The sequence below is a fragment of the Pan paniscus genome, chromosome 2, assembly GCF_029289425.2.
Source record: "Pan paniscus chromosome 2, NHGRI_mPanPan1-v2.0_pri, whole genome shotgun sequence".
NCBI lineage: Eukaryota > Metazoa > Chordata > Mammalia > Primates > Hominidae > Pan > Pan paniscus.
In genome coordinates, this window is record NC_085926.1 from 94,672,636 (window position 1) to 94,688,422 (window position 15,787).

The following is a 15,787-nucleotide window of genomic DNA, read 5'->3' on the forward strand; positions in this document are numbered from 1 at the left end:
AAAAGGAAAAAAAAAAAGAATGAAGAAAAATGAACAGAACCATAGAGATATGTAGAAAACCATTAACTGTGCCAACACACCCCTAATGAAAGCATCAGAGGAGAAAAGAGAGAAAAGTGAGTAGAAAAGAGCTGAAAAAAAATTCAAAGACATAATGCCCAATACTTCCTAAATTTTATGAAAATCATTAATGTATATATCCAGGAAAAACAATGAACTCCAAGTAGAATCAACACCCAAAACTACAAATAGAGCCACATCCAGAAACATTGTAGTAAAAATGTTGGAAGACAAAGAGTAAAACCTTGAAAGTGGCAAGAGAAAAACAGTTCAATACAGACAAGAGAATCACAATAAGATCAACAGTTGACTTCTTATCACAAATAATGGCAGCCAGAGGCAGTAGGATGACATGAAAATGCTAGTTGACTGTTTTTAGTCAACTAAAATTCTTACATAGAGCAAAAGTATTTTTCAAAAAATGGAGGTAAAATAAGACATTTAGATCAATAAAAGATTAGACTTTATTACTAGAAAACATTCTTTTCAAGAAATATTAAAGGAAATTCTTCACAAAGTGAGTGATGCCAGACAGAATTTGAATCCACACACCAAATAACAAAGAACACCTCTAAAAGTAATTATGTAATTATATAGGTGATATTAATGCATATTTCTTCTCCTTTCTTCACTCTATTGATTTAAAGTGCAATTATATAAATCATTATGAGCATTTTGGGGCCTATAACACATAGAAATGTGATAAATTTGACAGTAATAACACAAAGGAGGCAGGTGAAAGTAAAGCTATAACAGGGTGAGGAAATGATATCAGATTATAATTTGAATGCACAGGAACAAATGAAGAGACCCAGAATAAGACTACTAAATTAACAAATTCTATAAATAAATATTTTTTATCCTATTATCCTCAGCTATTTTTTAAAATGGTACAATGTAATAGTTATAGCAATGTATTATGGATTTTTAACATACATGGGTATAATATTTATAAAATAATAGCATATTTATAAAATAATAGCATAAAACGTATAAAAGGAAGAAGTATATATGACAATAATGATTCTGTATCTAATTGAATTAAGTTATAAATCTAGTAGATTCTAGTAAGTTAATACATATATTGTAAGCCCTACAGTAACAACTAAAGAAAACTTTAAAACATTTCAAAAAATTATTAAGGAAATACAAATGTTACACCAGAATACATTCAATTCATGCCAAAGAAGGCAGTAAAAGAACAACAGAGAAACAAAAAAAGACATAAGATATACAGAAATCATTAAGTAAAATAAATGTTTGATGTAAAGGCAACAATATCAATAACTTTAAATATGAAGGAATTAAATGATCCAATAAAATTCAGAGATTGTCAAACTGGATTATAAAAAGAAAGTTCCAACTAATGCTGTCTACAAGAGAGACATTTTAGATTTAAAGCTACAAATAGTTGTAAGTAAAAAGTTGGGAAAGATGTATCATGCAAACAATAATCACAACAAAGCCAAAATGGCTATACTAATATCAGACAAAATAGACTTTAAGTCAAAAAGTGTCACTAGAAATAAAAAAAAAAATGACATCTCACAATGTCAACAGTATCAATCTATCAGGAATCCATAACAATGATAAACATATATGTACCTAATAACAGAGCCCCAAAATACACGAAGCAAGAATCAAAAACTGACAGTAATGTAGGAGGATATAGATGATCCAACAATGACTGTTGGAGACTCCAGTGCCCCACTTTAAATAATGAACAGTAAAACTGCATCTGGTCAAGAAGAAAATAGAATATTTGAAAAACTCTATAAGCTAACTAGACCTAACAGACATCTAATAACAACCAAAGCTGACTACATATTATTCTCAAGTAAAAAGAACATTTTCCAGGCTAGACAATATTCTAGGCCATAAAATATGCCTCAATAAGTGTAAAAGAATTGAAGGCACATAAAATATGCTGTCTAACCACAATGTGGCTAAGTAAAAAAAAAATCAATAACAGACAAATATTTGAGAAATTTTAAATATCTCAAAATTAAACACACTCAAAATAACCAATGTGTCCAAGATGAATTCAAAAGGGTCTTTAGAAAAAGCACTGAGATGATGGCTGGGCATGGTGGCTCACGCCTGTAATCCCAGCACTTTGGGAGGCCGAGGTGGGCAGATGACCTGAGGTCAGGAGCTTGAGACCAGCCTGGCAAACATGGCAAAACCCCATCTTTACTAAAAATACAAAAATTAGCCGGGCATGGTGGCAGAGGCCAGTAATCCCAGCTACTCAGGAGGCTGAGGCAGGAGAATCGCTTGAACCTGGGAGGCAGAGGTTGCAGTGAGCCAAGATCATGCCACTGCACTCCAGCCTGGGTGACAGAGTGAGACTCTGTCTCAAAAAAAATAAAAAGAAAAAGAAAAAAAAAAGAAAAAAGAAAATGCACTGAGATGAATAAAAATCTATACAACACATCAAAATTTATGAAACATGGATAACACGGTGCTTAGAGAGGAAAATTACAGCTGAAACACTTCTATTAAATAAGAACAACAAAAAATTTTCCATTAAACGCACTGAAAAAATAAGAGCAAACTAAATCTGAAACAATAAGGTAGAAGGAAATTATAAAAATTAGAGCAGATATTGATGAAATCGAGAATAGAAAACTGCATATAAAAAGTATAAAAACAAAAGTTCGTTATTTTCAAAGATCAACATACTTAACAAATCTTTATCTAGATTGGGCAAGAAAAAAGAAATAATATTGAAATTTTTAAGGCAGGGATGGACATTGGGATCAAGCTTATAGAAATGCAATACATGATAAGGAAATAATATAAACTACTGTATGCCAACAAATTAATTATCATAGATGAAATGAGCAAGTTACTAGAAAGACACAAACTACATAAACTGACACAAAAAGAAATAAACAATCTGAATAGGCTATAATAAAAGAAGGGTTAAAATAAGTAGCTTAATAGGCTATAACAAAAGAAGAGACGAAATAAATGACTTTAAAACTTCCCAGGAAGAGAAGCCCCAGTACAGATGACTTTGCTGGTGAACTCTACCAAACATTTAAAGAAGAATTAATAACATTTCTGAAATGAAATCATCAAGATTTTGGAATAGAAGATTCTCTGGCATCATTTTCCCCACAAAAACACAACTAGAAATGATTCAACGACAAGAATACTACTCTGAATTCAGATGAACCCAGGAGAGTAATGGAGAAATCTTCTGGGCTCAGAATCAAGAGAAGCAATGACCCTTAAGAGAAACTGTACTTTCAGGCTGTGTTACTTCCTCCCTCAAGTTGGCATATGCCATTAACAGAATTTCGCTAGATCTATTGTTTCTGAGGTGAAACGAGAGAATTGGAGGTGGAGGTTTATCTTCCTACTAGTATGAGAATTTTCACAGGAATACCACACTAGTTGCATCCCATGAGAATCATTGGAAGCGATAGAAGGGCTGAACTACCTGAAGTATATTGGGGACGCGGTGACTGGCATGTGGATCTTGGCAGCTGCTCTGCACTTCAATCAGCAGGGACACCATGTGGAAGAGACCACAGGAAAGCTCAAATCCCTGGCCAAATTTTCCACAAAACCCAAGGGTTTGTATGGCGTGTTCCTTTGGTCTGTAGAAAACTAAATAGTTGGGATAAAGTTCAAGTGCCCACTTAAGTCTTCCTCAGACCAGAAAACAATGGAAGGGCAGTGGTTTAGTTTTAATATGGCATTTATTTTCCAGTGTTCATTATAAGTCTTTCGGATGCTGGGGAAAAAAATGGCAGGGCAGTGATGTAGCTCCAGAGCAGTGTTGAAGTTCCAAAATTCACTGTAAGTGATGGGGGAAACAATGGCAAGGCAGATGGGGAAACAATGACAAGACAATTAGCTCTAGTGCAGGGTTTTACCTCCAGAACTCATTCTAAGTGTCCCCCACTTCACCCCCTGAATGAGCTATGACAACAGGCTAGCATTTAAGTTGCAACACTAAGTAATAAAGTTCTAGGATGACCAAAAAATGCCTAGAAAACCTAAAAGATGTAGCTGTTTTCTCAAATGTAGTGGCATAAATGTAAAAACACAAGGATTGTGAAAACTCTGGAAAATATGACACCACCAATAGAAATTGATAAAACTCCAGCAATAGGCCCAGAAGAGTTGAAGACCCATACAATTTCTGACAGAGTTCAGAGTAATTCTCTTTTAAAAATTCAGAGAAACACAAGAAAATACAAATAAAAATCTAAAAATGTGGAGAACAACCCAGGAACAAAATGACAAATTTGATAAAATCTGAATTTTTTAAAGACATAAATTGCATTAATAAACAATGCAATTACCAAACTGAACAAAACTCAATAGAAAACTTTGACAGAAGACATAATCGAACAGAGAAAAGAAATAGCCAGCTTGAAAACAGAACAAATGAAATTAACCAATCAGAGGATCAAAAAGAAAAAAGAATTAAAAAGGATGAAAAAGATCTGTAAGAATTATGGAACACCATCAAGCAAACTAACCTCAGCATAATAGAGATCCCCAAAGGAGACAAGAGAGTAAAAGACCTAGAGAGCATATTTTTAAAAATTATGTTGGATAATTTCTAAAAACTGGAGAAAGATAACAGCATCCAGATACAGGAAGCTCAGAGATCACCAATCAAATTCAACTCAAAGAGGGATTTTCTAAAGCGTATCATAATTCAATTAGCAAAAATCAAAGACAAAAAAGAATACTGAAAGCAGAGAAAGAAACGTATCACATTCAAAAGAGCCTCAAGATGGCTTTCAGTAGATTTCTCAGCAGAAACATTGCACGTTAGGATGCTATGTTCAAAATGCTGAAGAAAAAAAAAGCTGTCTACCAAAAATATTGTATCTAGCACAGTTTTCTTTCAAACAGGAGAGACGAAGACTTATTCAAATTTTTTTTTTAATGAGGGAAAACATTGTGAACCCAGAAAATCTGAGACAAGTCTCAGTTAATTTAGAAAGTTTGTTTTACCAAGGTTGAGGACATGCCTGTGACACAGCCACAGGAAGTCCTGATGACATGTGCCCAAGGTGGTCAGGGCACAACTTGGTTTTGTATATTTTAGGGAGACATGCGACATTAATCAATATATGGAAGAAGTACATTGGTTGGGTCTGGAAAGGTAGCACAACTTGAATCAAAGGCAGGAAGACTCGAAGTGGGAGGGAGCTTCCAGGTCACAGATTGGTGAGATACAAACAGTTGCATTCTTTTGAGTTTCAGGTTAGTCTTTCCAAGGAGGCAATCAGATATGCATCTATCCCAGTGAGCAGAGGGATACATTTGAAAAGAATGGAAGGCAGGTTTGCCTTAAGCAGTTTCCAACTTGAGTTTTTCTCAGTGATTTTGGGCCCCAAGATATTTTCCTTTCACAACATCAACATCAAACCTGTATTATAAAAAATGCCAAAGGTAATTCTTCAACCCCCTCACAAAAAAAGAAGGCTAACATGTAACAACAAGGACAAAATCTAGAGAAATTAAATTTAAAGGTAAAAGAAAGAAAATAGACAAATTTAGAATACTTTAATAATGTAAATAGGGTAAGTAAACCACTTACATCTTAAATATTAAGAGTAAAATACAAAACTATTGAAACAAAAATAATTACAAAAATTGAATAAGAAGAGATAGGCAAAATAAAAAGATACAAATGAAAACATCAAAAAGTCAAAGTGGGGAGATGGTGTCAATGTATATAGTTTGTATTTTTAATTTTTTTCTTTACAATTAAATTTGAGTTATTATCTGTTTAACTTGATAAAACAATGAGATGATAATGTAAACCTCATGATACGCACAAAGCAAAAACCTAAAACAGATACGCTAAAAATAAATAGTGGAAAATCAAATCATACCAGAAGAGAAAAGTACTTAACCGCAAAGGGAAACAGTAAGACAGAAAGAAAGGATCTGCAAAATAACCAAAAAACATGTAACAAATAGCAGTAGTAAACATTCACCTATTAATAATAATCTTGAATGTAAATATATTAAATTTTCTCATTTAATGACATGGAGTGGCTGAATTGATTAAAAAAGACTTAGCTATATGCAGTCAACAAGAAGCCCACTTCACCTATAAAGATATGCACAGACTAAAACAGAAGAGATTAAAAAAGATTTATCATGCAAATAGAAATTTTAAAAACAACAAGAGTAGCTACACTTATATCAGATAAAATGGACTTTAATAAGGAATGGTAATTAGAACAAAGAGGCCATTATATAATGAAAAAGGAAACAATGGTGTAAGAGGGTATAACAATTGTAAATAAATTAGCATCTAACACTGGGGCATCCAAATATATAAAATAAATACTGATAGACCTAAGGAGATAGACTGGCTGCAATATAATAATATTAGAGGACTTCAACACCCCACTTTCAGCAATGAACAGATCACCTAGGCAGAAAATCAACAAATTTTGGAGTTAAACTGCACTCTAGACCAAATGAACAGAACCGAAATTTATAGAATATTTCATCCAACAGCTCCAGAATACACATTTTTCTCATCAGCACATGGAATATTCTCCAAAACAAGCCATATGTTATGTTACAAAACAAGTCAACAATTTTTTAAAAGACTAAATCATGTCAAGTATCTTTTCTGACCACAATGGAATAGAACTAGAAATCAATAATAAAATGAACATTGGAAACTGTACAAATTTATGGAAATTATGCAACATGTTCCTGAACAGTAAATGGATCAATGAAGAAATTACACGGGGAATTTAAAAATACCTTGAGACAAATGAAAAGGAAATGGCAATATACCAAACCTATGGGATACAGCAAAAACAGTTCTAAGAGGGAAATTTATAGCAATAAATGCCTACATAAAAAGTAGAAAGACTTCAAATGAACAACCTATCCATACACCTCAAGGAACTAGAAAAACAAGAACAAACTAAGCCTAAATTGGCATAAGGAAAGAAGTAATAAAAATAAGAGCAGGACTACATGAAATTGAAACTTAAATAATAACACAAAATAACAAACCAAAGAGTTAGTTTTTTGAAAAGATAACAAAATGACAATTCTTGATCTCAACATAAAAAAGGAGAGAGAAGAACCAACTAAATAAAATTGAAGACAAGAAAGGAGACATTAAAAATGAAATACAAATGATCATTAGAAACTAATGTGCAGAACTATACCCCAACAAATTGGAAAACCTAGAAGATAAATTTCTGGACACAAAATTTAACCATAAAGAAACAGAAAATATAAACAAATCATAAACGAGTATAAGACTGAAATAGGGGTCTGGTGTGGTGGCTTATGCCTGTAATCCTGACACTTGGGAGGCCAAGGCAAGAAGATGGCTTCAGGTCAACAGTTCAAGACCAGCATGGGCAATATAGCAAAGCCCTGTCTCTACAAAAAATAAAAGATTAGCTGTGCATGGTGGCACCTGCCTGTAATCCCAGCAACTCCAAAGGCTGAGGAAGACTTTGTAATCCCAGGAATTCAAGGCTGCAGTGAACTATGATTATGCCACTGTACTCCAGCATGGGCAATAGAGCAAGATCCTGTCTAAAAAAATGAAAATAAAAATAATAATGATGATGAAAGACTGAAACAGGAATAAAAGGCCTCCAATCAAAGCAAATCCTAGGACCTGACGGCTTTACTGCTGGATGATACTAAAAACTTATAGAAGAGATATTATCAATTCTACTCAAACTCTTCCAAAAATTGAAGAGGAGATAATACTTCCAAACTCATTCTACAAGACCAGCATGACTGCGATATCAAAAGCAGACAAGTAAACAACATCAACAACAAAATAACACTACAGGTCCTAATAGCCTGATGAACATAGGTGCAAAAAAATTATCAGCAAAATACTAGCAAATTAAATTCACCAATACATTTTTAAAAAATCATTCACCATGAACAAGTGGGATTCATCCCAGGGATGCAATGATAGTTGAATATATGCATACCAATAAACATACATTTCATTAACAGAACTGATATGGTTTGGCTGTGTCCCCACCTGTATTAGTCCATTTTCATAAAGACATACTGCCAGCTGGGCAATTTACAAAAGAAAGAGGTTTAATTGGACTTACAGTTCCACGTGGCTGGGGAAGCCTCACAATCATGGTGGAAGGCAAGGAGGAGCAAGTCACATCTTACACAGATGGCAGCAGGCAAAGAGATAGAGCTTGTGCAGAGGAACTCCTATTTTTTTTCATACATTTACTTTTTATTGAATTTATTAATGTTACAGAGTTCTTGCACTGCCAAACCATGCCTGAGAATTCAAACAAATGGTACAATGGACAGCCTCATCCACCTATCATACAGGATATTAAAACTCAATTCATGTACATTTTGATATTTTCACAATCTTTTAAAAAGTTATACCAAGAGTTGAAGTTGCTGCAAGTTAAATCTGCTGCAAGTCTTCAGATTTCGAGTATAGTATTGCCTTTACATAAGACCTCCACTTATTCATCTCTGTTCATTCTTCAGTAACATAACTGCCAACAAAATTTTGCTGGGAAAAAAATGCATACTTTTCATGGAAAATACGCAGTTCAACAATGAAGAGACTATTTTTTAAGGTTTTTGGCTCCCAAATAAAGTCTTCAGTTAACCAAGAATCCCATTTCTGATTTAATCATTCAACCTCCCCTTGGCTGGCTCAGCTACTCACCCAAACACATTAGAAAGCAGGCATTGTGCCGGCCACCTCAAATATCAACATTATTGCCCAGAAGTGGGCGTCAGGTCCCGTCAGGAGATACTGTAACCCTCCTTGGAGTCCAATTCCTGCACAGACACTTTCATCAAGACTAAACTCCTATCCGAAAATGCTCCCACATCAAAATAGTTTTACTCACCCACTTGCTTCACTCTTGCCAGTAGCAAGTCTGCAACTCATGCATTTGGCAAAGGGATTTATTATAGAGAAACGCGGACTCTACATCAAGTGGTCACGTTACCACTTTCAGATATTTCTATTGAACCAAAGATACAAAACTAGGAAACTGCCAGACTATCTCACTAGGTGGACACTCTTTTGTAATCCTGCGTAGCTTCTTCAACTCCCTTTAAAGGACCAAAAACTACTATTAATAGGTATTTTAAACTGTAATCATTAAAAACAGAAGTGCTACATCACCTTTCGCCCTGACTCTCTAAGTGAACATAAAGACACACCAAAAGGTTGAAAACAAAGCTAGCTGGGACAATCACTGCATCTATAGAACAGCCAACACCTTGAAAATTTGGGCAGAAGTATATGAGGAATTCTTAAACATCATGCACAATCCATGACACTTAAATGGGTTTTAGCTGAGGTTCTGTTCATGTTGCTCTGAATTTGTAAGGATAGATCAGTGAACCCCTTAGCCTCACCAGAAAGCATATTCTTCCGGCTGCAGTTTACTATACAATTTAGACCTAATTAGATGAGGCATTAGCAGCACCTGATGTAGAACCTCCAGCATCCACTGTCCTTTACATCAAAGGCTTTTTGGTTCCACCTTCAGGATTGGCATACTCAAGAGACATTTCACAATCCTATCGCATACTTCAAGTTACTTAACCAGGCAACATACTCTGTCAAAGAACTTCTTTCAAGTTAAAGTAAAAAAGGCCTTAATGTAGAACAAAAATCGCTAGCCAGAACGCGGGGGGGGGGGGGCCCGCCCCGCCGCGCACGCCGCCGCGGAGACCCCGCGCGGCTGAGGCGTCGCCAGAGCCGGCCTCGACCCCGAGCTGGGAGCCCCGCGGGCCGCGCCCGCCGCCGGCTCCACCCATCCGGGTCCGGGAGGCCGAGGCCATGGCCGCGACAGAGGAGCGGAGCCTGCACAACTTCTTTGCCAATCGGGACAAGAAGAAGAAGGAGCAGAGCAACCGGGCGGCGAGTTCCGCGGGCGCAGCAGGCAGCGCGGCGGGAGCAGTGGACCTCCGCATTCTAGAGGGCGGCGGGGCGGGCGCAGGGACCTGGCTGGGCGAAGGCAGGACCGCGAGCGCGGAGGCTGCGGGCCCAGGGGCCACCACCAAGGCTGTGAAGAATGGAAAGGCTTGGAGTAAAAAGAGGTTGATTACAGAGGCCTGGGGGTTCAGGCAATGCAAATAAGTGAAAAGGAAGAAGATATTGAAGAGACAAGATCCAGGTGATAACTGGGAAGAAGGCGGAGGTGGTGGTGATACAGAAAAATCTTCAGGTCCCTGGAATAAAACAGCTTTGGTACAAGCACCTCTTGCTCCAGTAATTGTTACAGTAACCCCAGAACTGGCAATGACTAGTGGTGTGTGTGTGTGTAGGCCTCCTGGGGCCAGGTTAACCACAACAAGGAAAACACCACAAGGACCACCAGAAATCTACAGCAATACACAGTTCCCATCCCTGCAGTCAACTGCCAAGCACATAGAAAGCCGGAAGGATAAAGAAATGGAGAAGAGCTTTCAAGTAATAAGACACAAAAATAGAGGTAGGGATGAAGTTTCAAAAAACCAGGCCCTTAAACTTCAGCTAGACAACCAGTATGCTGTGCTTGAAAATCAGAAAAGGAGTCACTCACAATACAGTGAAGGAATGGGCTTTGCTAACCCTTCTGAGATAACTAGACTACAGCTAACCACCATGAACAGCCATTCATGATCTGATCTCTGCTGGATCTACGTACACTGATGCAGATCAATCGATTTCATGACCAGCCCTATTTCACCGTGGAAGTTAAAGTGTCATGACTGCTTTATGCATATTTGATTTAGGGGAATTTTCATTGTTATATAAATGTGTGAACTAGTTTCAACAGTGTTCCTTCGTATTTGCTCTGCAAATACAAAACCAAACCTGTAGCCAGTGATCATTTCAAAATCATTTTATGTGCAGATACTGAGCCTTCGTAAGGGTTGACTACCTCAGATTTGCTGCACTCATTGTGGACTTCATGTGGATCACAACTTCTTGATAAGAAAGTTACAGTTATTAAGTGTCGATGTGAACCTTGAAACCAGCTCTTCTGGATTCTTATCAGAGATCCTGCATAAAAAGTCAGCCATCTGGGCTCTGATCCACTGTAAAAGATGAAGACTTAAGTGCCCTTAATTAACCTGTCCTGTCCCCTACCCTTATGGAATACTGTCTGTAGTAGGCTGTGGCTATATTAGACTTCCTGGAACACACCGCTGAAAAGAACTGATGTGTTCAGATCATCTGTGTAGGGCTGTGATTTGTAATTTAAACTTTTAGTTGTATTCTGAGGTAACCACAAAATAAATTCAACCATAAACTGGGGTCCACCAAGTGGGGGAAGGGGTGAGGGAGTAATCTTGTTTTTGTTGTTGTTGTTGTTGTTAACTTTTTATTTGAATAGTGCTTTTTTGTTGTTTTTGGAACTCCTCTTTTTAAATAATCAGATCTCATGAGACTCAGTCACCATCATGAGAACAGCATGGGAAATACTTGCCCCCATATGATTCAGTTACCTCCCACTGGGTCCCTCCCACAACATGTGGGAATTTAACATGAGATTTGGGTGGGGACACAGCCAAACCGTATCACTACCGAAATCTCATCTTGAATTGTAACTCCCACAATTCCCATGGGTCATGGGGGGAACCTGGTGGGAGGTGATTGAATCATGGGGGTGGGTCTTTCCTGTACTGTTCTCATGGTAGTGAGTAAGTCTCATGAGATCTGATGGTTTTTAAAACAGGAGTTTCCCTGCACAAGTTCTCTTCTTTGGTCTGCCACCATGTAAGAGGTGCCTTTCACATTCTGCCATGATTGTGAGACCTCCCCAGCCACGTGGAACTGTAAGTCCGTTAAATCTCTTTATTCTGTAAATTGCCAAGTTGCAGGTACGTCTTTATCAGCAGCATGAAAATGGACTAATACAGTAAATTGGTACCAGCTGAATGGGATGCTACTGTAAATACCAAAAAATGTGGAAGTGATTTTGGAAGTAGGTAACAGTCAGGGGTTGGAACAGTTTGGAGGCCTCAAAGAAGACAGGAAAATATGGGAAAGTTTGGAACTTCCTAGAGACTTATTGAATAGCTTTGCCCAAAATACTGATAGTGATATGGACAATAAAGTCCAGGCTGAGATGGTGTCAGATGGAAATGAGAAATTTGTTGGGAACTGGAGCAAAGGTGACTCTTGATATGTTTTAGCACAGAGACTGGCAGCATTTTGCCCCTGCACTAGACATTTGTGGAACTTTGAACTTCACAGAGATGATTGAAGGTATCTATCTGGCATAAGAAATTTCTAAGCAGCAGTACTCAAGAGGGGACATGGGTGCTGTTAAAGGCATTCAGTTTTATAAGGGAAGCAGAGCATAACAGTTCAGAACACTTGCAGCCTGAGAATGTGATAGAAAAGAAAATCCCATTTTTGAGGAGAAATTCAAGCCAGCTGCAGAAATTTGCATAACTAATGAGGAACTGAATGTTAATCCCCAAAACAATAGGGAAAATGTCTCCAGGGCATGTCAGAGGTCTTCATGGCAGCCCCTCCTATCCCAGGCCTGGAGGCATAGGGGAAAAAGTGGCTGGGCCCATATCTCCATGCTCTGTGCAGCCTAGGAACTTGGTGCCTGTTTCCCAGCCACTCCACCCATGGCTGAAAGGGGCCAACATAGAGCTTGGGCTGTGACTTCAGAGCCTTGGCAGCTTCCACATGGTGTTGAGCCTGTGTGTGCACAGACATCAAGAATTGAGGTTTGGAAACCTCCACCTAGATTTCGGAGGATGTATGGAAACACCTGGATGTCCAGCCAGAAGTTTGCTGCAGGTTGGGGGAGCTCTCATTGGAGAACCTCTGCTAGGACAGTGCAGAAGGGAAATGTGAGATTGGAGCCCCCCAACAGAGTCCCTACTGGGGCGCCCCCTAGTGGAGCTGTGAGAAGAGAGCCACTGTCCTCCAAACCCCAGAATTGTAGATCCACTGACAGCTTGCAGGGCACGCCTGGAAAAGTCGCAGACACTCAATGACAGCCCTTGAAAGCAGCCGGCTGCAAAGTCACAGAGCAGAGCGGCTCAAGACCATGGGAACCCACCTCTTGCATCAACGTGACCTAAATGTGAGACATGGAGTCAAAGAAGATCATTTTGAAGCTTTAAGATTAGACTGCCCCACTGGATTTCAGACTTGCATGGGGCCTGTAGCCCATTCGTTTTGGCCAATTTCTCTCATTTGGAATGGTTGTTATTTACCCAATGCCTGTACCCACATTGTATCGTGGAAGTAACTAATTTGCTTTTGATTTTACAGGCTCATAGGTGGAAGGGACTTACTTTGTCTGAGATGAGACTTTGGACTGTGGACTTTTGACTTAAGGCTGAAATGAGTTAAGACTTTGGGGGACTGTTGGGAAGGCATGATTGGTTTTGAAATTTGAGGACATGACATTTGGAAGGGGCTATGGGCAAAAAGATTGGTTTGGCTGTGTCACCACCCAAATCTCATTTTTAATTTTAACTCCTGCAATTCCCATGTGTCTTGGGAAGAACCTGGTTAGAGGTGATTGAATCATGGGGGCAGGTCTTTCCTGTGCTGTTCTAGTGACGGTGAATAAGTCTCACGAAATCTGATGGTTTAAAACACAGAGATTTCCCTGAAAAATATCTCTTCTCTTGTCTGCCACCATATGAGATGCACCTTTCACCTTCCATCGTGATTGCAAAGCCTCCCCAGCCACATCGAACTGCAGGTCCATTAAATCTCTTTCTTCTGTAAATTGCCCAGTCTCAGGTGTATCTTTATCAGCAGCATGAAAACGGACTAATACAAGAACGAAGAACAAAAGCCATATGATCGGCTGGATGCAGTGGCTTATGCCTGTAATCCCAGCACTTTGGGAGGCCGAGGTGGGCAGATCATAAGTTCAGGAGTTTGAGACCAGCCTGCCCAACGTGGCAAAATCCCGCCTCTACTGATAATACAAAAATTAGCTGGGCATGGTGGCACGCACCTGTAATCCCAGCTACTCGGGAGGCTGAGGCAAGAGAGTTGCTTGAACCTGGGAGGCGGAGGTTGCAGTGAGCCGAGATCACGCCACTGCACTCTGGCATGGGCAAGACTCTGTCTCAGAAACAAAACAAAACAAAACAACATTATTTTAAGAGATGCTGAAAAAGCATTTGATAAAAGTTAACATTGCCTTATGAGAAAAACCCTCAGCAAACTGAGCATAGAAGAAACATACCTCAACATCATAAAGACCATATAAGACAAACACATAGCAAGCGTTGTACTGAACAGGGAGAATTCCAAAGGTTTTCCTCTAAGATCTGAAATAAGACAAGGATGCCCCACTTCCACCACTTTTATTCAACATAACACTTAAAGTCCTGGCCAGAGCAATTAAGCAAGAGAAAGAAATAAAAGGCATCCAAATTAGAAAGGAAGAAGTCAGATTAGCCTCAATCACAGATATCATGATCTTTTGCTAAGAAAAACCTAGACTAACAAAAAAACTGTTAGAATTGATAAATGAATTCAGTATGCTGTAAAATACAAATATAACGTATAAATATCAGTAGTATTTCTACACATGAACAGTGAATAATCTGAAAAAGAAGTCAAGATAAAAGTATTTTGTGACAAAGCTGTAGTAACAAAGATGACATGATACTGGTAAAAACAAAACAAAACAAAAACAGATATACCAATGCCAGACATAAATCCACACATTTATAACCAACCCAACTCATTTCAACAAAGGTACAAATAACATACATTGGGAAAAGGACTGTCTCTTCCATAAAGAAAGCCTGGATATCTATACGCAGAATAGATATCCCTATCCATTTTATATAGTGGGAGATAGGAGATACCCCTATCTCCCACTATATAAAAAAATCAAATCAAAATTGATTAATGATTTAAATATAAGACCTGAACCTATGAAAGTCCTAGAAGAAAACACTGAGGAAATGCTTGACGACATTGGCCTGGGCAAATATATTTTGAATGATACCTCAAAAGCACAGACAATAAAAGCAAAACTAGAAAAACTGGATTATATCGAGCTAAAACGCTTCTGTAAAGCAAAAGACATGATCAACAAAGTGAGGAGATGACCTGCAAAATGAACGAAAATATTTCAAAGTATTCATCCAACAAAGAATCAATAACCAGAATATGCAAGAAATTCAAACAACTCAGTAGCAAAACAAACAAACAAACAAAATTCACAAATGGGCAAAAGCCTTGAATAGGTATTTCTCAAAACAAGGCAATAGAGTTTTCCATGAAGACATAATATAGTTGAACTCAAAATTCTTGATGATACATATAATTTCACCTTTAGAATTCAATAATGGTAGTTCTTTAGTACTATTTTAAAGAAAGTGATGAGCTGGAGGAATTTTCTTTGTGATCATATTTTTTCATTTGCAATAAATGTCCCTCGCTTACAAAATTTAAAATGCTATATTAGGAGCTTATAATAAAAAAAAATATATTTCACTGTTTCCTATCCTTGTCTTTTATCAGACATTTTAAACTGTTTCTCTTCTTGGTTCTTCTATTGTTTATTTCCACATCTCTGAAACATATGCTTATAATGCTATTTTTTATCATGAACTTATGCTTTTATCTATTTTCTCCTTGATCTGAAAGATGGTGGTATATCTTCTTTCATTTAAACTATGCATTTCTTACCCTCTTCTCCCACTCATGTTTCATTTTCCATATTTTAAACATAATTAGATTAATATTTTATTT

General features: G+C 37.7%; 1 pseudogene; it reads left to right on the top strand.

The window, feature by feature from the left end:
• The first annotated feature begins 9,883 nt into the window (after positions 1 to 9,883).
• LOC100994978 (protein CDV3 homolog) lies at positions 9,884 to 10,708 on the top strand (annotated as a pseudogene).
• The last annotated feature ends 5,079 nt before the right edge of the window (positions 10,709 to 15,787 follow it).